The sequence below is a fragment of the Leopardus geoffroyi genome, chromosome E2 (assembly GCF_018350155.1).
Source record: "Leopardus geoffroyi isolate Oge1 chromosome E2, O.geoffroyi_Oge1_pat1.0, whole genome shotgun sequence".
NCBI lineage: Eukaryota > Metazoa > Chordata > Mammalia > Carnivora > Felidae > Leopardus > Leopardus geoffroyi.
This window is the reverse complement of record NC_059335.1, coordinates 23,254,124-23,277,125: the sequence shown is the minus strand read 5'-3', so window position 1 is coordinate 23,277,125 and position 23,002 is coordinate 23,254,124. Positions and strand designations below refer to the sequence as shown.

General features: G+C 43.7%; 1 long non-coding RNA gene across 1 annotated transcript; it reads left to right on the top strand.

Moving 5' to 3' along the window:
• Positions 1-13,142: 13,142 nt before the first annotated feature.
• On the top strand, positions 13,143-19,451 carry LOC123578388. Its single transcript, XR_006702353.1, has 3 exons — positions 13,143-13,344; positions 13,891-13,960; positions 19,333-19,451. It is a non-coding gene; the product is annotated as an uncharacterized LOC123578388 (long non-coding RNA).
• Positions 19,452-23,002: the final 3,551 nt, after the last annotated feature.

Genomic DNA, 23,002 nt, shown 5'->3' with positions numbered 1-23,002 from the left:
TGTACCTGACCTACCCGACTGTAGCCAAGTGTCTCACTGTTGATTCTGTTCTAATTCCCTGGGTAGTTACCTCCTTTCTGCTGTTCTTTGAGGGTGTGTGGACTAAGATAGAGTGGTCTCTCACTGTTGGACCAAGACCAAACTTTTGGGTTTGGGTGGAGCTCCTTCTGCTTCTGACCAATGCCTCCTTGACCATCACAAAGGGAGTGTCTCCTCTCCAGTTATCCATCATTCCAGAATACACAACAGACGCAGCCAAACAGCACCCCCTCGTCACCATCTCCAGAAAGAATCTTTCTTCTATCTCTGACCTTGGGGCAGACTCAGAACAACCTAATAACATGATCCCTAATATCCATTAGGTGCTTGCTAAGTGATCAGTACTGGCCTCTGCTTTAGTGCATGTCACCTCCTCTTATCTTTACAGACCCTGGAAGGAAGGCATGATGGGTAAGGAACTGAGGAATAGAGAAGCTCAGTCATGTGCCCTGAGCTCTGCAAAGCAAGAGTTACACCCAGCACCAGCAGGCTTCAAACAACACATCTAATAAGTTGCCAGGCATTTTTTAAACACTGATTACATGCAGATGAGGGATGGACAAATGTCAGAGAAAGCTTCTGCCTCTAAGGTCCAACAGCCTAGGGGAGGAGACAACACATACATAAAACCATAATACAAGGCAGGTGATTCTAAGAGGCGTCACCGAGAGTCTTTAATTTCCCCTACGGATGATCCAAAGAAGTCCCTGCTGTGATTGGCAGGCCATGGTGCACACCACCAGCAAACCGGCCCCTGTCCCTTCAGTCCAGACTAATATCTTGAGCTCTCTTCCCAACACTTATACACAGGAGAGAAAGCTAGAATCCCACATGACATGAGTCATATGCCCAAAGAAAGCTGCGGTCCAGTTAAGCAGTCTGTGTAGAGACAACACACTATCCATGGCACTTTACATGTGGCCTGAACTTGCTTCAACACATAAAGAAAGTGACCCCTCTTTCACTCAGTGAAAATCTATTTGCCTCTGATGCATTTCAAGATTCAGCCCTATGAAAAAGTGCTTGGTTTGGTGTGCAGGGGGCGTGAACAGGCAACTCTCATCTGAATTCACTCACAAGACCAGAAACACAGCACTTTGATTCTGGCTCTTTGAAATCGTATCCACATACAGTAAGACAGTGAAACAAAACAAAGAATGGAATGTGGTTTGACCACCTACAACCTTCTGTTGCAGACTGAACATTTGTGTCCTACCCCCGCCCCCAAACCTATGTGTTGAGATCCTAATCCCTAAGGTGATGGTATTAAGAGATGGGGCCTTTGGCAGGCCCTGCCTTCATGAATGGGATTAGTGCCCTTATGAAAGAGATCCCAGAGAGCTCCCTTGCCCCTTCTGATATGTGAGGATATAGAGAGAGGACAGTCATCTATCGATCAGGAAGAGGTCTTCATGAGCATCTTCCCCTCCTGGACCTGATCTTGAACTTCCAGCCTCCATATTTGAGAAGTAAATTTCTGTTGTTCACAAGACACTTTTTTACAACAACCTGAATAGATTAAGACACCTTTTCTTGGAAACTTTCAAGTAATGAAAGCCCAACGTTTGTGGTGAGGACTTTTTTCCCACTAGAGTCAAAATACAACTACTCTGCCTCCCCTCCTAGCCCAATCACATTATTAGATACCATGGGGCCTTTTCAGGTTCCAAGGATGGGACATCACATCACCTACCCCAGATCACGAGCGTTTCACCTCCACATGAGTTACTGCTGTATTACCTGAATGGTTGCATTGAAAATTGAGCAGTCATTTTGGAGCCTTCTTAAAAGCAGTCACAACCATGCCTCAATGCTGCAAGAAATGGAGAGATAGGAAATCATGACAATGTCTATGTGAGATCTTCAGCAACTCAATATGCACTCCCTAACACATCCATACACATATACAACTGTATACTTTCTGTGCTTTTTTTTTTATTGTAAAGATGATTTCCCTGAAGTATTTTTAAGCTGGAGAGATTTCCTACAAGCTGGTGAAAAATTGCTCACTACAGGAGATCCAATTTATTGGCAGAAATCCAGCAACCCAACGTATTGGTTACTAGCTTGGTAATGAGTCTCTTCCATGTAAATGGGCTCATTATTATCAATTTTTGTCAGCTCTTGAGTGAGTCTTGATCTGTTTCCCTACTCGGGCTCTGGGGCTGGTGCAAGGAGAACAGGAGCATCCAGCACCCCCTCCTTCCCACCCTAGGTGCTAGAGACCTCATGCCTCATGGAGGGGGGTTGGGGTTGACAGACTGTGTCGTTAGAGCTTTGAATTTAACATTCAGAACAGAGATGTTAAGGAGACTTGCAATGAGGTGTTGTAAAAACAGAGTTTGATTGAAAGAGCTGGCACATAATGCAAATGAACACTTTGTCCCGTGATTCATTGCTATCAGGAGAACTAAATTTGTACAGCCCAGAGGAGAGATGACTAATGGGAGGCATAATAATTGTCGATTTATACCTGCAAAGAATTAATCAGGAAGCCCGGAGGAGACAGTGCTCTGTGGCCACTACAGGTGTGAGTGCTGGTGAAGTGCAGGGAGGAGCCTGGAAATTAGGCTAAATAGCAGGAATGGTGGTAATAACACCAAGGCCCATTAGGCAGAGACATCACCTCCACCACAGGATGCCGTGGAATTATCATCCCCAGAAACCTGCACAAACAACTTGGGTAATGGATGACAATTTTGGCAAAGATTAGTGGATTTGATGGTGCATCTGGAAGACTCTGGGGCTCAATTTCCCTACCCTGGGGCTCCTTCTCAGGCAGCCTTGAGAAGCCTCCTTTGCTTTATTTAGACAAAACTTCCTCCACTAACCCGGTATAACCTATCTTAGAACACTGACTTCAGAAAAATCCTTATGTCCAGCAAAATGTTGGTGAAGAAAGAGAATGCCATTCTTACATGAACCAAGCATTTATTGATAAACTACTATGTGCCAGTTGGTGAATAGGGCAATGTCTCTGATGTCATGAGCTTGCATTCTAAGCTAGTGGACAACGGGGTGACACCAGGGCAGGCCGGACCATGCAAGAGATGCTGTCATGGCCAGGTTTTACACGATGCCCAAGGAGAAACAAAAAGCAGTGACCAGCTCTAATGCAAGCTTTACAGCGTGAGCCCTGAATAAATCAATCCTCTTTCCTGTAAGACACCACAATTGCCCAGCGGTCATTTGAGAATTCTGATTCCCTGAGTGAAGGCTTAAGAGACCAATCAACTCCTTTCTGTACACTACACACTGGTGACCCACAAGCCAATGGTTTGACTCACTCAGTAATGTTTTCAATTAATTGCCTATGTTTAAAAATTGGAGATGTCACATGAATTCAGATTCCCAACGTCTTTCAAAAAGTCTGACTCTCTACACTGAACCTGCATCTCTACATGATAGTGGTCAGCTGGGGCTGAGTATAGGGAGTATCCCTTTAAGGTCTTACTTTGCCACAGTCCCCACTGCTCCCTTCTGTATTACAGACGTCCTATTTCAATCTGTCATTTTCCTAACCCAGCTTCTCTGGGAATTTAATTTTTCTGCTCCTAGGCCAAATGACCAGGTAGCTGGCCTGTATTAGCTTAGGTTCTAGCACAAATGCTTCTAACCAGTTATAATTGTCTTAATTTGATTAATGTCTTTGCAATAATCAGTTACCTAAAATATGTTTCCCTCTTCTGCATAGCAGCAATGCATATTTATGCAATTGTCTGGTATCCCTTCCTTTGGGCCTCAGCCTCTGAATGCTCCCCCCTGCTCACTGGGAGCCCAAAGTCAGTAATCTAGATAAGCTTGTTTTCTCCTTCCTGTTTCTAGGAGAAGCACATCACTTACTCCATTTCTCCCTTTGTCTTGGCCATTAGAAGGATGAGACTTAGCACAGGAGTGCTAGGTAGTAGTTAATAATTCAGTTCAAGGCTTTGTTGTATCTCTATGCTAATTGATTTTTGACCTGTATTTCTAACAGGTGAGTTTTACTACAGCAGCAGTGGAATGCAGGAACATGCCAGAATAAGAGAAGCTGGTGGTAGTCCTTGCCCTGGAGCTGGAAGCAGAGGAAAACACAAGGCAAAAAGTAAGCAACTGGCAAATGTGCGGAGAGGCAGCAGGGGAGCAAAGCACAGTAGACAGCAGGAAAAAAAACACACATGATATTATTCATCCAGTGCAGACATCTTGAGGCCATGGGGCATGCACTGTGGTGGGTGCCGGAAGACACAGGGAGCAATCAGGCCAGCTTTCCATCTCCAGGAGTCCAGTAGAGGAAACATAGGTTTGACAAAGAAAGCCTGTCACTGCTGCCAGGATGGACCATGCATTTCCTTGGCCATCAGTTTTCAGCACACTCGTGGTGGATGATGCTCTGTGCTTGCTAGTGTCCAGACTAAGTGTGGACAGCAGCTTCTGAAAGCCATGAAGTGTTACTCAGCTGCACTTGGTCTCCCAGGAGGTGGGGAGCCTGCCTCTCTGAGGGCAGCCTTAGTTCTTGGGGGGGAGACAGAGCCTCACCACCACCCCCCACCCCCAGTCTTCCCATGGGACAATTCTGCGGCACATTCTGCATGGCTTCTCAGATGGGTGCCCCACAGTGGCAACCTGCTCCTTAACACATGTTTCACTGACTCTTCTCCCTTTCCTCAGCTCTCTCTCCCCACTTCTTCATTTCCTTCACTTCCATTACCTCCAAAACAAACTCTTGCGCTCAAGTCCTTATTCCAGGATCTGCTTTACAGGGAGCCCAACCAAACTCAGACAGTGCCTTGGAATGTACCTGAGACAGTTCTCAGCTAAGAGGTCAAGAGAGGCTTCAGTGGCCCAGAGACATTTGAACTGGACCACGCTTTGGTGCACAGAGGATGGCACAGGAGAGACACGTTTGGAGAAGAGAGTATAGCATGAGCTGTAGAGAGAAGGTACACAGCTGCTGAAGGAAACAGTATGCAATGAATTTGTAGGCTACATGATGAATAATGGAAAATGGCATTGGAAAATTTGAGTGGACCTGGATCACCAGTGGGTTTGCACATCTCATTGTAGGGTGCAAACTTCATTTTGTAAATTGTTGATGTGACGTGGTTTGGGCAAGCAGGTGTGGAGACAAGAAGGGAGTCAGATGAGAGTGAGGACAGAGGTTATCTGGGGAAGCTGGGCTGAGCTGGGCTGCCGCCAGTGAAATATGCCTTCTCCCCATGTGATCAGATGATGGTGTGGAGGTCTTTGCCCTGTGTGCAGTGACTTCCAGCAGAGGTCTCCATGGGAGGCAGGCATGGCCCAGTTCTTGCAAGCTCATGGCTAAAGAACAGGACCGGAGGTGAATAAACAGTTGCTGTCCCCAAGCAGAGCAGGGAAGCTAACTGAAAATCCCCAGGTGGGTGGGTGGCAGTTGAATAGGCCCCAAAGTGCATGTCCTGCTACCCTCCATTCAAATGGGTAGCTGATGGCACCTTAGTGGTGCCCCACATGATTGTGGTGGGGGCAGAGCTACCCTCCTTATCAGAGTAGTTGAAGGTCTAGGAGGTCAGACTACACCACCCAATAAATGGTTTAAGAGTAAAACAAATAGCAGAACTATAGATGTAAATCAAGCCTTTGTTCCTCACTTGTCCGCATGACATCAAATAACGTTTGACTCCTTTCTCTCCAGGTACAGTGACCACATTCTGAATTTTTTTTTTCAACGTTTATTTATTTTTAGGACAGAGAGAGACAGAGCATGAACGGGGGAGGGGCAGAGAGAGAGGGAGACACAGAATCAGAAACAGGCTCCAGGCTCTGAGCCACCAGCCCAGAGCCTGACGCGGGGCTCGAACTCACGGACCGCGAGATCGTGACCTGGCTGAAGTTGGACGCTTAACCGACTGCGCCACCCAGGCGCCCCCAGTGACCACATTCTGTAGCAGCCTGAGCAAGTGTGTGGCCATAATGGGGAGCAAGGATGGAAATGTAGCCTTGGATCTGAGGTCAGCTTTTTCGACTCTGCCCAGCATCCCCAGCCCCTACCCCACTTCCAGGAAAGTCCTGGTTTGCACAGGCTGGATGTTTCTGGAGGAACTGGAGATTAACTTTAGGAACTTCAGATTCCATCTTCCCATCAGCTTGTTTCTGAGCTGCTTTCTCTGCAATAACATATTTCTCACTCATGGTGGCCTTTTGTAAAGTATCTTTTAGAAGACACAGAGTTCACAGGTTGTTCATTGATGGTCTTTCAAAATAATGTTTCCAATTCAGACAACTTTGGGAAATGATGTGTTGAGGAAAATTGATAGATTTCTTTACTAGAGGTCATCAGAGACTTCAGTGTGCTCAGAATTAGCTACATAATTTGTGGGTCCCAGTGTAAAATAAAAACACAGGGTGCTTGGTTCAAAAATTCTTAAGAATTGCAAGACAAGCATCCCCCCAAACACAGGACCTTTCTGAACATGAGCCCCGTGCAGCCTCCCTGTGTCATGCATTCACATCAGCATGGCTCTCCAAGAGTGGGAAGGAGGCCCAAAGTCACAATGTGTCCTAAGGAATTCAACCAAGAATTATAGTCCCATGGAGCATACTCACAGAGCCCTGCATCAGGTTAAATTCTCATCTTCTTGTTGTCCCTAAACTCCGATACAGGGGGACACTGGTAGTTTATGAGGAGCCCCATGGACAACAGTACACAGGAAGAGAAGACTGTTTTATATCTGTTAGGTTTTTTCAAGCTATCAGATCAGTCTAGATTTTGTATTTTGGGTTTTTTAAGTGGGGTCCACTGGTACTTTCTCCTTATTCTTTATTTTGTCCCCTCTTTTTAAATAAAGCCCAGCATCCCTGAACTACCAAACAAATTTCCAGCAATAATAGCAGGCAATTTGCAATGAAAGATGAATATAACAAAAATAGTGCATCTCGACCGGGGATGGTGCATAATTTTGCTCTTAGAATGCCGGCTCTGTTAAAGCACTGTCAGCCCCCTGCTTCATTCTGTTTCCCCAGGTGGCCCCATGACACTGCTTGGGGCCTGGCTTCTCTGATCTCCTCTCTTGGGTTATTTATGACTGAGGAGGATGGGGGTAGGAAGTCAGGAATCACTTAAAAGTGGGCTAAGAAGGGAGGAGAGTGATTGTCCTGTTACCCTCCATGTCCCTCTAAGGCCAGCTGTCTCTGCTGCTCTGACTCACCATCATCTCTGGGCTCCCACTCTGGCGAACTTCTGGGCTCAGAGGTAGTTTGTTCACCATGCCCCTCTACCCATTCCCCCTCCTCACCTGCTTTGTGTGGACGTACTGGCTGAAGGCAGCTGCCTCCTCCTGCAGGGAGTCATCAGCCACCTCTGAGTAAGATGACTGTGGCTCTCCGCTGGCCAGCCCCTGTATCTGAGCCCACATCTCCCTCTATCCTGGACACACACTGTCACTAACAGAACGTATATAGTTATGCTTTCATTGAGGGCCACTTGCATGCCAGGGTTTCTTGAACAATTTTCACACAAGGTTCACAGCTCTGGTCCTTGAGAAACTCAACTTGGGTGAGAGAGAGAGAGAGAGAGAGAGAGAGAGAGACTGGTTCCCATAGAGCCAGACAACAAAGCAACTGACATGCAAATCTGCCCACATCACATCCTTGCTGAAGCCCCCCAATGGACCCCTTCCATCCATTGTTCAAATCTTCAGCCCCTCAAAGGATCTCTTCTAGGCCCTTCAGGACCTGGTCTGTCCTATAGGCTTGCTGTTTTCTTAATGCTAGTCTCACACACTCTGCTGCACCCTGTCCATACTCAGTAGCTATTCCACATGCCCAGGCATTTACTCAGGCTGTCCCACCTCCCAGATGCTCTTCCCCTTACCGCCCACCTGGAGGACACCCTCTCATCCCTCAAGGCTCACCTCAAGCATGAACTCCTCTAGGAAGCTTTCTGCAATCTTCACCTCCCAGCCAGGTGAGACTGGCCACCTCCTGCCACCTTTGTACCTCCCCTGGCCCAGCAGAGGTTTCCAACACAGACTTAGCCAGCATCTCCTTGTCTGGAGTCTCTCTCTCACAAGGCTGCAGGCAGCCTGAGGGCAGGGCCCAGCACACAGAAGCTACTCTGTAAATAACTGTTCAGTGAATCTCTGAATCAGTAGTGCAGACCCAAGCAGCTGAAGAGCTCTAAGGTGCTGGAGCCAGTTCCCCAGGATGGGAGCCATGGCTGTGGCCCTCTTCCTCCTCACGGCCCTGCCCTCTCAGCAGTATCCCTTTCCTCTCCCTTCCCTGCTTTGCTTCCACAATGGGAATCTCAAAGTCAATATCAGTGTGTGAGAAGGCAGAGAAGAGAAAAAGGAAATAGTAATCTTAAGGGTGACAGCCCTGAAATGTTGAGTTTGAAAACTGCCTGGGGATTCAACTTCACATCTTTGGCAAAGTAAGTGCAAATACATATTCAAATTCAATGTAAATTCACTGGTGAATTTCCTCCCTCATTACTGGTACCTAGTGAGACTGGCAGTCCTTTCCTGCTGGGCTGGGCCTTTCCTGCTCTTCTCAGCTCCCTCCATGGTGTTCATCCCAGAGCTGAGTTCCAGACAGTGAGAGGTCCACAAGAACAGCTCCCTGAGGAGGAGATGTCCCAAGGGAAATTTTTCTGGAGACATTGCTTGGTGTGAAATCTTCTGGGGATGATCCCCATGAGAGCCAAGTTTCCTACAGGAAGAAGATGGGCCCAGTGTGAGCTCCAGCAGAAAGCAGGGATCTGGGAAAGCAGCGAGGGGGAACCCTCATCACAGTGAGGGCTCAGTGTTCATTGCAGGGAGAAGACCCTATGGGGCTCCTCTTTTCAGAGGCAAAACTCAAAAGGATGAGTTGGAGGGGAGGGAATGGAGGCAGAGAAAGTTCAGGTTTACTTAGGGTTCTTGCTGAGATCTCTGGGACCTCTCAGGGACCTGGACACCTCTGAGACTGGAAGAAGTAAACCTTCACCTTGGCCATAATCACAGGAATAGATAACATTACTCCAGGTGGTCTTTCCTGTCCTGGAGGCCACATGTCCCAGAACCATAGGCCTTGTGTTTGGGCAGACAGCCCAAGCTACAAGGGAGCCATCGCTGCCAGCAGCCTGGCAGACATACTGTTCTTTTGTTGTTGTTGACTCAGCATAGCAAGGCCACTTAACTCAAAACAGAGTCCAGCTACTAGCAAAATGGCTCAGTCAGAAGGCGAACACATGGTTCATTTCTGTGGCCTCCACTCCAGTGGGCTGCTCAAAGCTAGCTTGTGTCAGCACCTGAGACAGCTTCTTCCTTGGGTTGGAGGAAGAGAGTGCATGAGAAGGAAGCTAATTCCAAAAAGCCCTGGGACACCAGAGCCAGAGCATGAAAGCTGGACCACAGAGACCTTCCCAGATTAAGAGTGCAGGCAAGGAGGAAAAAAGAACCTTAAGCTCTAATAGAGTTTCTTCTTAGTGAAAGCACCACTCAGTTGGAATATCCCTCCACCCAACATTCTTACCAGTGTAGGATAACACATGGTTGCCACTTACTAGGCACCAACTAGACACAAGACATTCTGCATACATTACATTAACCATTGCCACAGTTTTACAAATTAAGCATCATGGTTATCCTCATTTCATAAATGAGGAAACCAAAGCTCAGAGTGGTTAAGGGTCCTGTCTCTGGTCACACAGCAAGGAAAGAGGCACCACAGACCTGCCCAAAGATTGTTCTTGAAGGAATGTGAGGAACCTCCCTGTCCTCCTCTCTCAGAGGTAGACAGATCTGCCCCAAGTGTGGTTTTAATGTCCTGTTTAGAAAGCCATAGGAAACGAGGGTTTCCCATGTCAGTGGTGGAAGAAGGTTTCACTGCAGCTGGGCACGGTGGCCATGTCCTTAGGAGGCAATTGTGAGGACTCATTAAAGGTCAACATTCCTGGTAGGTTACACTTAGAGACATGGCCCTTTTCATGTTTATGGAGTGAAGGAAAAGGAAGAATGGCAATTAACAAATTTGATGCCTTGTCAGAATATATTATCAATTTGTCTTGGCCTTCAAGTCCCTCCACAAAACACACCTACCTCCAAATACCTGCCTACTTTCAGTTTACCCTTCTCTTCCATGCATGGGTCCTCCCTTCACATCCCCTTCCTTGAGACTATGAAGTGATGCTCATGGTCTACAGTAGCCCAGCAAATCCAGCCCTTCTTCTGGTAACAGATACTCCACTGATGAATCACCCTCCCTATGCTCATCCTCATGGCTTGAGGAGTCTGACTCCAGTGTGGACTCCACAGCAAGCACATGGCCAAGCCTTCTTAGTCCAGGCACTGCCTTTCCTGCCCCAGGTCACTGGTTCAGGATGGACAGATAGTCAGAGTGGGCCATCAGAGCTAATAGGCTTCAGTTCACAGACTTCTGGAACCATTAGAAAAGAAAGTACATTTCCTCTGGGTGGTACAGAGGGATGCCACAATGGCACACCTGCCTGGAAGTGAAGATGGCCTGAAGGAAAGCAGAACAGAAGAGAGTCCTACTGATACTCTCTGAGTGTCTGGATCTAGATGTTCCCAAGCCACATATTCTGGGCTTTCCAGTTAATGTGAACCAGTAAAATCTCCTTGCTTGAGCCAGCTCAAGCTCTCAAGGTCAGTTCCTGACAAATGCAGGCTGATGCCCTGTCCAGGTTTTTGCTTCTGCTGCTTGTTCACTCTAAATTCAACTTTCTGGGGCGCCTGGGTGGCGCAGTCGGTTAAGCGTCCGACTTCAGCCAGGTCACGATCTCGCGGTCCGTGAGTTCGAGCCCCGCGTCAGGCTCTGGGCGGATGGCTCAGAGCCTGGAGCTTGTTTCCGATTCTGTGTCTCCCTCTCTCTCTGCCCCTCCCCCGTTCATGCTCTGTCTCTCTCTGTCCCAAAAATAAACGTTGAAAAAAAAAATAAAAAATAAAATAAAAAAAAAATAAATTCAACTTTCTAGGCTATGTAAGTCCTGATATTCTATGGCATATCTTCTAACCTCTCTCTTCTCTGACTTACTACAGCTCTGGATACGAAAAGTTTGGGAATCCTGTTCCATAGCCTGAGAGCCAGAACATACCTTCCCCACACTGACCATAGCACCCAACCCAATGCTAGTCACAGCCGGGGTGTAAAAGTGGCTTGGCAATGTGTTCTCCCAACCTCTACCGATCTCTCTCTCTCTCTCTCTCTGTCTGTCAGCTGAAGTAGCATACGAAGGTCAGGAAATATGCCCTCAGCTTTAAGGAAATGACACTCCCTCCTAACTTACTTGATCTTGCCTTCACAGTACATGGGTCCTCAAAAGAGGTCCTGGCAACCAGGCATGTTACATAGGGCACCTAGCTTCATCCTCTTTGCCAACAGAATAACAGTGTCTGAAGGCCCATAGAGGAAGTCTCCATTCAAACACCCAAAGCATATGTGCTGCAATAGCTTATCTTCATCTGTAATGAACCATAATTCCCCTGGGCCTTTGCCAGCTACTGGCATTGCCATTCTCTCTCTGTAGGAAGTACAAAAATAGTTGGGGAGGGGAAGAGGAAGGGAGGGAGAATGGGAGAAAATTAGAAAATGTGTATGCCTGAATATCCATCCACATTATATTCAGATTTGCCAATCCATGGCAAATTATACCAGTTTCCATTACAAAAGAATAGAATTGTATTCCATTACAATAACATACAGATGTATTCCTTTTTGCATATATTCAAGTTAAAGAAAAAAATTTAGGTAAATAACAGTACAGGTGGTGGGCTGGTCATGACAAAGAGAGGAGCCGGAACCTTAAGAATACACAAATAATTGTTATTACCTTACTGGGTGACCTGTGGTGAGTACCCTAACCTCTCTGAACCTCAGTTGCTTCATCTGTAAAGCAAGAGCAGTAAAGTGCATCTGCCCCACTTACCTCTGAACTAATACAATGACCTAGGCCCTGAGCAGATAGAGGTGTCAGGAGATGATTTCTGAGCCTTGGCCTTGGGTCAATACCAGAAAAAAATAAGTCTCTCACTGCATGGAACTCTTAGTAATAAGTCCTGGTGCCCTATTTTGGGTCTGTCCCAAAGGGCTGAAATTAATTAACTTCAGTATCTATTGCTTTTAAAACACCTTTAATCTATACCACTGTTTATGACAAGAGGACAAAGGTTCAAATGCCTACAGGGCTAGATGGTACCACAAATGAGTGAAAATGCCAGAGTAAACAATAGGGAGAAGTGAAGACTGTGGCAAATTGCAGAGTTCATGTCCATGCCCCATCAGAGGGAGAAGTGGACACTGAGCCCTAGCAGCATGTGCCACGTGGGATTAAGTCTCAATATTGATAGAAATTCCATTTTTTTAGTAGAAACCAGGAATGTTGATTTTTTAAGTGACATCTCCTATATTATTAAAGCTGAAAACCAATTTTTAAAACTTGTGAAACACTTTGTGAGAACCAAAATAATGTATCTGCAAACTGGATTTCACCCACAACCCACCAAACTCTGTGTGGTAATACTGCCTTCTTCCTGCTTTGATTCCTTTTTACTTATTTTTTATTTTTTTTTTAAAAATTTTGTTTATTTATTTATTTTGAAAGAGAGACAGCTCATGAGCACGAGCCAGGAGAGGCAGAGAGAGACAGAGAGAGATAGGAAGAGAGAGAGATAATCCTAAGTAGGCTCCATGCTATCAGCGCACAAAGCCAGATGCGGGGCCCAAACTCACAAACCATGGGATCATGACCCGAGATGAAACCAAGAGTCAGATGTTTAACTGACTGAGCCACTCAGGCGCCCCTTTGACTCCTTTTTAAAAGTGGATACATAGGGGGCGCCTGGGTGGCGCAGTCGGTTAAGCGTCCGACTTCAGCCAGGTCACGATCTCGCGGTCCGTGAGTTCGAGCCCCGCGTCGGGCTCTGGGCTGATGGCTCAGAGCCTGGAGCCTGTTTCCGATTCTGTGTCTCCCTCTCTCTCTGCCCCTCCCCCGTTCATGCTCTGTCTCTCTCTGTCCCAAAAATAAATAAACGTTGAAAAAAAAAAAAAAATTTAAAAGTGGATACATAGGTCATGACAATTTTAAGCCCAAAATAGAAACAACCCAACCAGTGTCCCTGATTTGAGCAGGGAAGGATGCTTTCCAGTCCCCCTGCACTGGCACTGCAGCTAACGCACATGCGGATAGGCAGTGGCATTCACCACTTTCCAGTCCAGCAACCAAGGCTGGCTGTGAGGCTCCTACTGACGTTCCTCCTCCACCAGCTCTACTGAATCATCCAGCCCTTCCAGAAAAGGTCGTTAGAAATGAAGAGGAATACTGGAATATAACTTACATGTTGTCCTGAGGTAAAATTGGATGTTTCTGTCAATTTTTGTTTTCCTGAATCTTACAAGTTCTGCAAATTAAGTGTAGCATACACCATTGGTGCTGCCTGCCTTGTTCTGTGGCAAGAAAGCCAGAACTGATGGGCCTCAATATGTCCCTGGGGACAAAAACTATTTCTATCCAGGTAGTCTCAAAACCCCACATCCACACACACACATTCAATGCACCTAGACACACTTCTGCCACCATCATCAAAAACTCCTTTGTGTTTGTACTGTCTACTTAAAATTTTGCTAAGAAGATCGATCTTAACCGTTTTTATCACATAATAGTAAATAAGAAGTCAGGAGGAAAGTTTGGGAGGTGATGGGTATGTTTATGGCATAGATTGTGATGATGGCTTCACAGATGTATATCTATCTCCAAACCCATTCAATTGTATACATTAAATATGCATAGTTTTTTGTATGTCAGTCATACTTCAAAGTGGCTTTAAAAATCCTTTCATGTGAATGGGTCCCTTTAGTTTCAAAGGTATTGAAACTAAACCTTTCTCTTTTTTCTAGGACCTAAATGGACATGTGGCCACAAGAACTACCTGTGGAGGGGAGGCAGACCCCTTTAGAACCTCTTGGGGTGAGTGTTCAGAGCAGGGTATGTTTGTTACCATGATAACAAGAGGGTTACATGTTAAATCTGGATCTCTGCTCTTTCTAAGTGTCAGCAAGAACAAGTCATCTTGTGGAACAAAAGGAAAAACACACCCTTGACACAAATGCAGATCCCTGGGCACAGAGCTACAGAAGCTGATGGCTCTCTGGGCTGTTCAGGGCACTGGAGGTCGGGTTTTGGAGGCAACATCGCACATCTGTCTCCGTAGCACCTATGCCCTTGGCACCTGGCAGAGCCCAGCACCCCTAGTGGGCAGAGACCCATCCAACATCAGAAACATGACTGGTTCATGGGGTGATTGCTGAGAGCGCCTTGCCCAGTTTACATGTCTCTGTACAGATAATGATTTTAAGGTTGTGCTTATTTTTTTTAAGTAAGGTTTTTTAAACAAAAGAAGAAATACATAAAAGAAGCTTCTATGAAGTTAAATTTCATAAGAAGAGTTATCAGCTGTTAAACGAGGCAAAATCAGGGAGTTTGCTGAGACACTGTGCTGGGGAGGGTGTGGCACCCAGGTCTCCTCACTTGCTGTGGGGACCGGGTAAAGTGAGGTGGTCTCTGCAGAGCTCCTCGTGTGGCTGGCTGTTCTTCCAGACACATGACGGGACTGCACTGATCCACCCTGTGTGACATGCTTTGACCAATAAAATATGAAGCTGTTACTTTAAAGCAAAAACTTTAAAACCAGCATGTGATTCAGCACATGTCCTATAAAAAGGTCCCTCTGCTGTGGTGAACACAGCTGATCCAGATTGTGGCTGTGCTGTCTCCCTGTACCTCAACAAAAGGACAATGCAGAACAGAGTCCCCAGGGTCCGTGATGGACATGAAGTGGCAATGAGAAATGAACCTTTGTGATTTTAAACCACGGAGATTTGAGCTGTTTATTGCCACAGTATGATCTAGCTTATCTGGACTCATAAGAAGATCTATTTGGCAACGTCTATCAGAATTTAAAATATAAATGCCTTTGACTCTTCAATTTCACTTTTATGACTTTTATTCAATTTCTTTTACACAGCTTCAGTTTTACACATGTGCAAAATGATATATGTACAAGGATAGTTATGGCTTTTCAAACATATTTATTTATGTTTATATAGCATGCACTGGAAGCAACCTAAGAATGTGTCAATAGGATTCTTAACATGCTTTAATGTTTAATAAATCATGGAATATCCAGACTGAAGAAGCGTTGACAGCCCAAAAAGGGAATAAGCCAGATTTTTATAAACTGAGAAGAAACACTTCCCAAGATATATTGCAAAGTAGAAAAAGGGAAGCTGCAAAACAGTGTGTATAGTCTGCTGCTATTTGTGGAAAGGATGTACAAATGTCACAAACACCATACGATTTCACTTATATGTGAAATCTAAAAAATGAGCAAACAAACAAAAAAAGCAGAAACAGGCTCATAAATAACAAGAACAAACTTATGATTGCCAGAGAAGAGGGAGGTGGGGGATGGGTAAAAAGGGTGAAGGGAGGTGGGAGATACAGGCTTCCAGTTATGAAATGCATAAGTTACAAGGATAAAAGGTACAGCATAGGGAGTATAGTCGATGGTATTGTGATAGTGTTATGTGGTGACAGATGGTGCTTGTGGTGAGCATAGCATAAGGTATAAAATTGTTGAATCACTATGTTGTATACCTGAAACTAATATGACACTGTGTGTCAACTACACTTCAATAAAAAAGTTTACAAATGTGTTCACAAGTATATCTATGCCTATATGCTTGTTTATGCATAGAATATCTCTGGAAGCAGAAGGCTCAGGTGGTGGGGTCTCTCTGGGAAGGGGTAATGCAGTAGTGGGCATGGGAAGAAAATCTCTACCCACAACACAGCAATATCTCGTGGCTGGATATTGTGTTATGCTTAGGTATTACTTCCTCTTTAATTATATAAAACACTGGACACATGCTCCAAAAACTAATACAAGTGATTACCTATAGAGACAGAGGCTCAGAGGGGGTGAGTAGAGACAAGAGTAGAAGCAGGACTTCTTTATGTGTACCTTTGACAGAGTTTCACTTTATGGACCATAAGAATATATTATCTTTAAAAATTTTTAACTAAAAAAAAAATTGTAAAGAAACCCACCCTTCTATGTAAAAGTGGATTCATGTAGAAATCCTTGAGAGCCCAGAGCCACTCGTGGGGACAGTAGACAGCCCTTCTGGAAATTCTCAGGGGCATTTCTCCATCTTTTAGCCAATGTTGAGGTACACCTCTTCCATGAAGCCTGCCTCGTTTTCTCCAGACTATGAAAGGCTTCAGTGTGTGAGGCTTCCTGGCTGCTAGGCCTTGTGCTGTGGGCCCTTTTCAACTAATCTCCAATCCTCATACTTATACTGGTTGGTGAGGGGACATTGATATAGAAGGTATTTCAGCAGAGAAAGGGGAATGCAGCAGGCAGACTGAGTCCGAGGAAAAAGATCTTCAGCCCCCAGAGAGTGGTGCCTGTAGGAAGGGCTTGGGGCATGTCCAGCATATCAAGGAGAACTCACAGGGCCAAAAATAATTCTGGTCAAAGGGGCAGAAGAAGAGAACTATGTGGAGAGGAGGGAAGAGAGCCTTTAAAGTAGGAAAGGCTTATCTCCAGGAGATAAGCAGGAGAGAGGGAATTTTTTCGAGATCTCAATGGAAATGTAATTGGAGCCTTTGAATATTTTGGAAATATAGGGACAAAGGTTTCAGTTCCTCTTTGATCTGTGCTTCTTTCAAATGAGATCCTGTCTCAGGCCCGAGCTATCTGGGTCCTCGCATTATACTGGAACTTACAGACCATCTTATGGATGAGGAATTGGAGGCTCAGAATGGTTAAGAAACTTGCCCAAGGTTACAAGCTCCTATGTAAAAGAAACATAACCGTGTCCATGCTCTGTGTGACTCCAAGCACATACACTTTTCCTCCCCATACTAAGTGTGTCAGTCTCTAGGTGACATTCTCAACCAGACTTCACAGCCAACCAGCACAGAATGGAGCTCCTTTTTCATTGTTGATGTATCCAACTTCTATCTTACTATGTTTCATGACTGAATGGAGAGATGGCTGAATGGAGGGAAGGAGGGATGGACAGACGGATAAATGGATTCATGAGTAGATGAAGTGACTTAAGTCTCATTGTGATTTAAAAACAATGAGTGAAAAGGGCTTCAGATTATATTCTTCATCAGATATTCACTGGGCGGTAACTGTAAACGGGAGAAAATGGAGATAGACTAAATGTAATCCATTTCAGAGAGCCAGGTTTAGTAGTGCAGTAAAAGCAAGAATTGGAGGAACCATAATCCAAGTTGTTTAATAAATTTCCAGACACTTTCATGTGGAGGTTCAGACACATTAGAAGTTGTTTCTACCTGAGCAGGGAAGGAAGGCAGGCAGGGATGGATTCTGGATGCAGGCAGTGATTTTTATTTGAATCTTAAAGAAACGATAGGACTGTGATCTAAGGAAAGGTCAGGGGATTGGAAGAAGGGGTGAGAATTAATTTCAGACAGAACAGCATGAGCAAACACATGGAGGTAAGGATGTTTAGGAGATATTTGGCCTTGCTGAGGTGAAGTAAGCTTTATGGGTAGGAATATTAGAAGGTAAGACTGGAAGGGACCAGTAATTAGGGGCCTGGAATTTGAGATTCAGGATTTAAGATCTTGATTACTGGGAAAGTGTCAAAGATTTCAAAGTACAGGAATTGAGCTGGCACGCACATGCAAAACAGTCTGAGACCGAAGCAGTGGGTGCAATGGTGAACATTTGGGCTCTGGAGTCCGACACTTAGGCTGGAACAGGCTCCCACCCATTCCAGACGTGTGACCATTAGCAAGGTATTTTGATCTTTTTGAGCTTCCATCTCTTCATCTCTAATGTGGGAATAATAATAATGCCCATCTCATAGGGTCATGAGGATTCAATGAAATGAAGTATATAAAATGTTTAGCTCACCCCAGGCATATAGTAAATATTAAGTAAATGTAAGCAATTCATTATTATCATCACCAGCACCACCAGCACCATCAGCAACAGCACCACTGCTGACACAATCACTTCCACCACCAGCACCACCACCACCTCCATCATTAGCACTATCACCACCAGCAGCAACAGCAACATCACTGCCACCGCTATTTTACAAAAATCATCATCAACATCACCACACCATTTCCATTGTCACTGTTATCATCGTCAACACTGTCACTTGACTCTAAGCATAAAGGTTTGCATGGGCCACTGACCTGCTTAGGAACACAGCCATTTATTCCAAACACATTTGCTGAGCATTACTATGCTGAATGTCTTCCATTCACTCCTCAGGCTCACTCTCCACCTTTTTCTTCTTGCTCTGGCAAAGCCAACCTACTGGGACAACAGTAACAGGTTGCCTTGCCCCCTGTCCTCTGGCTGGGTTCCATTGAATGTGCAGTCCCTGAAGGAGTGTAGAAGGAGAAAGAAAGGCCAGCTATTGTTCTTTAGCTCTCTCTCTGCTTGTAATTGTAGCCTGATTTCATCTGTGGATGTGTCTCAGCTCCTTCCAGGTGACTCTCCACACCATCCTCCCTGCCTTATTTCTGGATATGGTGAGCTTCCCATATGCACTCTCCTGCGCTATTCCTTGTGGCTTCTAAATCTATACCCTGTAGACAGTTTTGTAAACAGTCCTTATCACAATCTCTTCAGGTTGCTCTGATTTGAGTGTTCCATCTGTGTTCTGTAGGGCCCTGATTGATAGAACATTTGTGTTTTAATCCCAGTGGTGGACTCAAGGCTACAAAGATAAGAAAGAAACAGATCCCACCTCATCCTCTTCAAGCTTTCCATATCTCGTGGGGGAAACAGAAATGCAACAAAAAACTACAACACAAGTTCCCAAATACCAAACTAGAAATAGGTACTCAGAGTTTCAGCAACACAGAAGGAACAGTGGGGGTGAGTTTGAGTGAGAGTCATGAGGACAGGTTTCTCAGAGGAAATGACATTCAGAGTCTTGGAGAGTGAATACAAATTCTCTGGGAGGAAAAAGTGGGAAACCACATCATTTTTACGTGCATGAGAGTACCAAAGTTTGCACAGAAAAGGTAAGTTTCTCAGAGCCTGGGATCCACATTGAAGATAAGAGTTGCAGGGAATAGGACTAAAGCAATTTAGGGATTTACCAGTATCAAGTTGCTCACTTATTTTATTTTGCTAATCCAAGACATCTTTTTAAGTTGCCATATACTATCACTCACCACCAGAATATGATCTTGGAATAAAGGAAAGTCCTTTGCATCAGATAAATTTGACTTTATATGTGTAAACACTACCTGTCCTTATTTTTCTTATTTTGCAGTGGTCAACAAACCGATCCTTGGGCTGACATTTGGAAACTACTGATCTAATCTGATCCTCTTATTTTACCCATCAAGAAGCCATGTCCTTTAAAAAAATAAATAAAATTTTAAAGCATGATCTATTCTCTTAAATGTTTATTTCCAGTCATGTAACTGCTCCCCGCAACCAGACCCCTGACCAGCCCCAGATCCTGTCAGGTACTTGGGCTCAGCCAATACTTGATCCTAACAGTATGGAAAAAAAAACACAAAAGTTCCCAGATTATTTTCTCTGTAAATCATTTGATAATATTTTCTGCTTCTAATGATTGTTATGACAAGCAGCAAATTGCTAATTGCAGCCATCTAAGAATAGACATATTTGCAGGATTAATGACCAAAAAGAGTTAGATTTAAGTAATAATACCAGTTGGCAACCATTCATGCATTTATATTTAATTTGCATTTGTCTTTAGGAAAGGGAGAAGAGGCAAAGGACTGTTGAGGTGGAGAAAGTCTGAGTAAATCAGTCTCTCTCTCTCTGTCTCTCTCTCTGTCTCTCTCTCTCTCTCTCTCTCTCTCTCATTTGTTATGTTAGATGTGATGTGAGTTCTTTCTTGGTCTACCTAAATAATACAAGAGGGTACAGGGACCAAGGCTGAATCAAGTCACCACTGTGGAGTTATATATTTCATGGCAGGTAGGTGCTAAAGTCATCACAGAAGGTGAAAATTGCTCTAAAAATGAATTTTGGAAACTTCCAACAGATGTTGTAATAGATTCTGTTCTTTGGTAAAGCAACAGAATTGTTGGTTTGTGTTTAAGTCACTTTATATAGAAAATACAAAGATTCAAATGCAATGGTCACTCTGTGCTCAGTGAGGAACTCATGCTGTGAGAGGTGCATACAGAACCACATTGATGGAAAGGATAGAGAGTTTGGTTCTATCCATGCTTGCCCTGGGGCCTGCCCATGCCAAGGGGCGGTGGGGGGTGGGGAGTGTTGCAGGCAGAATTGCTTACCCTGTTTATGCTTCTGTCCTTCTCCATCTCTCCTCCTTTTCCAAGTGTGAGTTAAGTGCACATCTGCAGCAACACCATTTGTCTATCCAATGCCAAAGAAAAGGGGATTTTCTCTCCTCTTCCCTGACAGCATCTCCTCCAGAGAGAGTTGCTTTGACAAGGAAGCAAAGTAATTTGGGGCCAGAAAAAAACCCCATCTTCTTGCTCTCCCAAGACCAGGCCTCAACCAAGAGTGGCCTCAGGTCAGGAGAAGTCCAGCTTTTGGGCCTGCAAGACAGTACACTGCCGTACCAGATGAAGCCCAGACATTGAACTCAAGACATAAACTTTAAATCAGCTATTTTAAATATTTGCAAGTAAAAAAAAATTATGTCTAAACAATTAAAGGAAAACATGAGAATGATGGCTCACCAAATATTGAATATCAGTAAAGAGATATAAATCATAAAATAATGAGCCAAATACAAATTTTAAAAGTAACTGAAATGTAAAACAGCAAAGTTGGGCAGAGAGAAGAAATAACTAGCAAACTTGAAAATTGATCAATTAAGATTATCCAGTGTGAGGAATGGAGAATAAAACATATAGAATAATTAAAATAACCTCAGAGACCTGTGGAGCACCATCAAGAGTGCCAATAAATGCATAATGGAGTCCCAGAAGAAAAAGAGAAAACACGGGACAAAATAAATATTTGAAGACATCATGATCAAAAACCTCCCAAATTTAATGAAGAACATTAATCCCAGAAGCTCAAAAAATTCAAGTATGATACATTCAAATAGATCCATACAATGTAATAAAACTGTTGAAAGACAAAGGCAAAGAGAAAACCTCCACAGCAGAAATAGACACACAAAGGATTCTCATGACACACAAAGGATTCTTAATAAGATTAACAGCTGATTTCTCATATGAAACCATGGAGGTCACAAGGCAGAGGGATGACATAGAGTTCTAAAAGAAAGACAGCCAACCAAGAATTCTATATTTAGAAAACCTATTCTTCAATATGAAGGAGAAATTAAGGCATTCCCCAAAAAACTGTATGCTAACAAATCAAATAGCCTAGATGAAATGGAAAAATTTCTAGTAAGGCACAAGCTACTAAAACTGACTTGAAAAGAAATAAAAAAACTTAAGTAGACCTCTGAGAAGCAAAGAAATTAAATTAACACCAATTTAATTAACATCACTTCTTCAAAAACTCTTCTAAAAACAAAAGAGGAGGAAACACTTTCTAATATATTCTCTGAGGCCAGTAACACTCTGATACCAAAACCAGACAAATATATCACAAGAAAACTACAGAAAAAATATTCCTCACAAATACAGATACAAAATTATCTATAAAATACCAGTGAACAAAATCCAATAGCACATAGATTGTGAGGTAAATTGTGGAATAGAGATTTCTACCACTCATGTCTCTCCCCCATAAACATCAATTTGAGCAACTATATATGCACAAACATACCTTCACAAGAGCCAAAGATTGTGGGTGAGGGATTCTAGGACTTGAGAAAAGCACATAAATAAGAAAAGGCACATTATGGAGTGTAGGAAGGATAGATTTTCAGATAGACATATACAGAACATTCAACCGAATGGCAGCAGAATACCCATTCTTCTCAAATGCACAAGGAATATTACTCAGGACAGATCATATGTTAAGTCCAAAAATAAGTCCTGAAAATGTAAGAACAATGAAATTTTACCAAGTACCTTTTCAACCAAAATGGTAAGAAACTAGAATCAATAACATAAGGAAAACCTGAAAATTCATAAACGTGTGGAAATTAAATAACACACTTCTTAATAATTAATAGGTATGGGGCGCCTGGGTGGCGCAGTCGGTTAAGCGTCCGACTTCAGCCAGGTCACGATCTCGCGGTCCGTGAGTTCGAGCCCCGCGTCAGGCTCTGGGCTGATGGCTCAGAGCCTGGAGCCTGTTTCCGATTCTGTGTCTCCCTCTCTCTCTGCCCCTCCCCCGTTCATGCTCTGTCTCTCTCTGTCCCAAAAATAAATAAACGTTAAAAAAAAAAATAATTAATAGGTCAAAGAGGAAAGCAAAAGGGAAATCAAAAATATCTTGAAATAAATGAAAATGAAAACACTAATTACCGAAATCTATGGGATGCAGAAAAAGCAGTTCTAGGAGGAAAGCTTATAGCAATAAATACCTACATTAAGAAAGAAGAAAGATCACATATAAATACCCTAAGTTTATACCTCAGTGAACTAGAACAAAAAGAATAAACTAGGCCCAAAGTTTTTAGAAGGAGGAAAATAGTAAAGATTAGAACAGAAATAAATGATATAGAGACAAGAAAAACAATAGAAAATATCAATGAAATAAGAGCTGACTTTTTGAAAAGATAAAATTGAAACCTTAAACTACACTAAGAAAAAAAAGGCAAGAAGCAAATAAAATCAGAAATGTAAAAAGAAACATTACAACTGACACAACAGAAATACAAAAGATCATCAGAGACTACTATGCAAACAAATTGAATAACCTAGAAGAAATAGATAAATTATTAGAAACATACAACCTTCCAAGACTGAATCATAAGTAGGATATCTGAACAGATCAATAATAAGTAAGGAGATTGGAATTAGTAATCAAAACCTCCCAACACAAAAAAATATCAGGATAAGATAGTT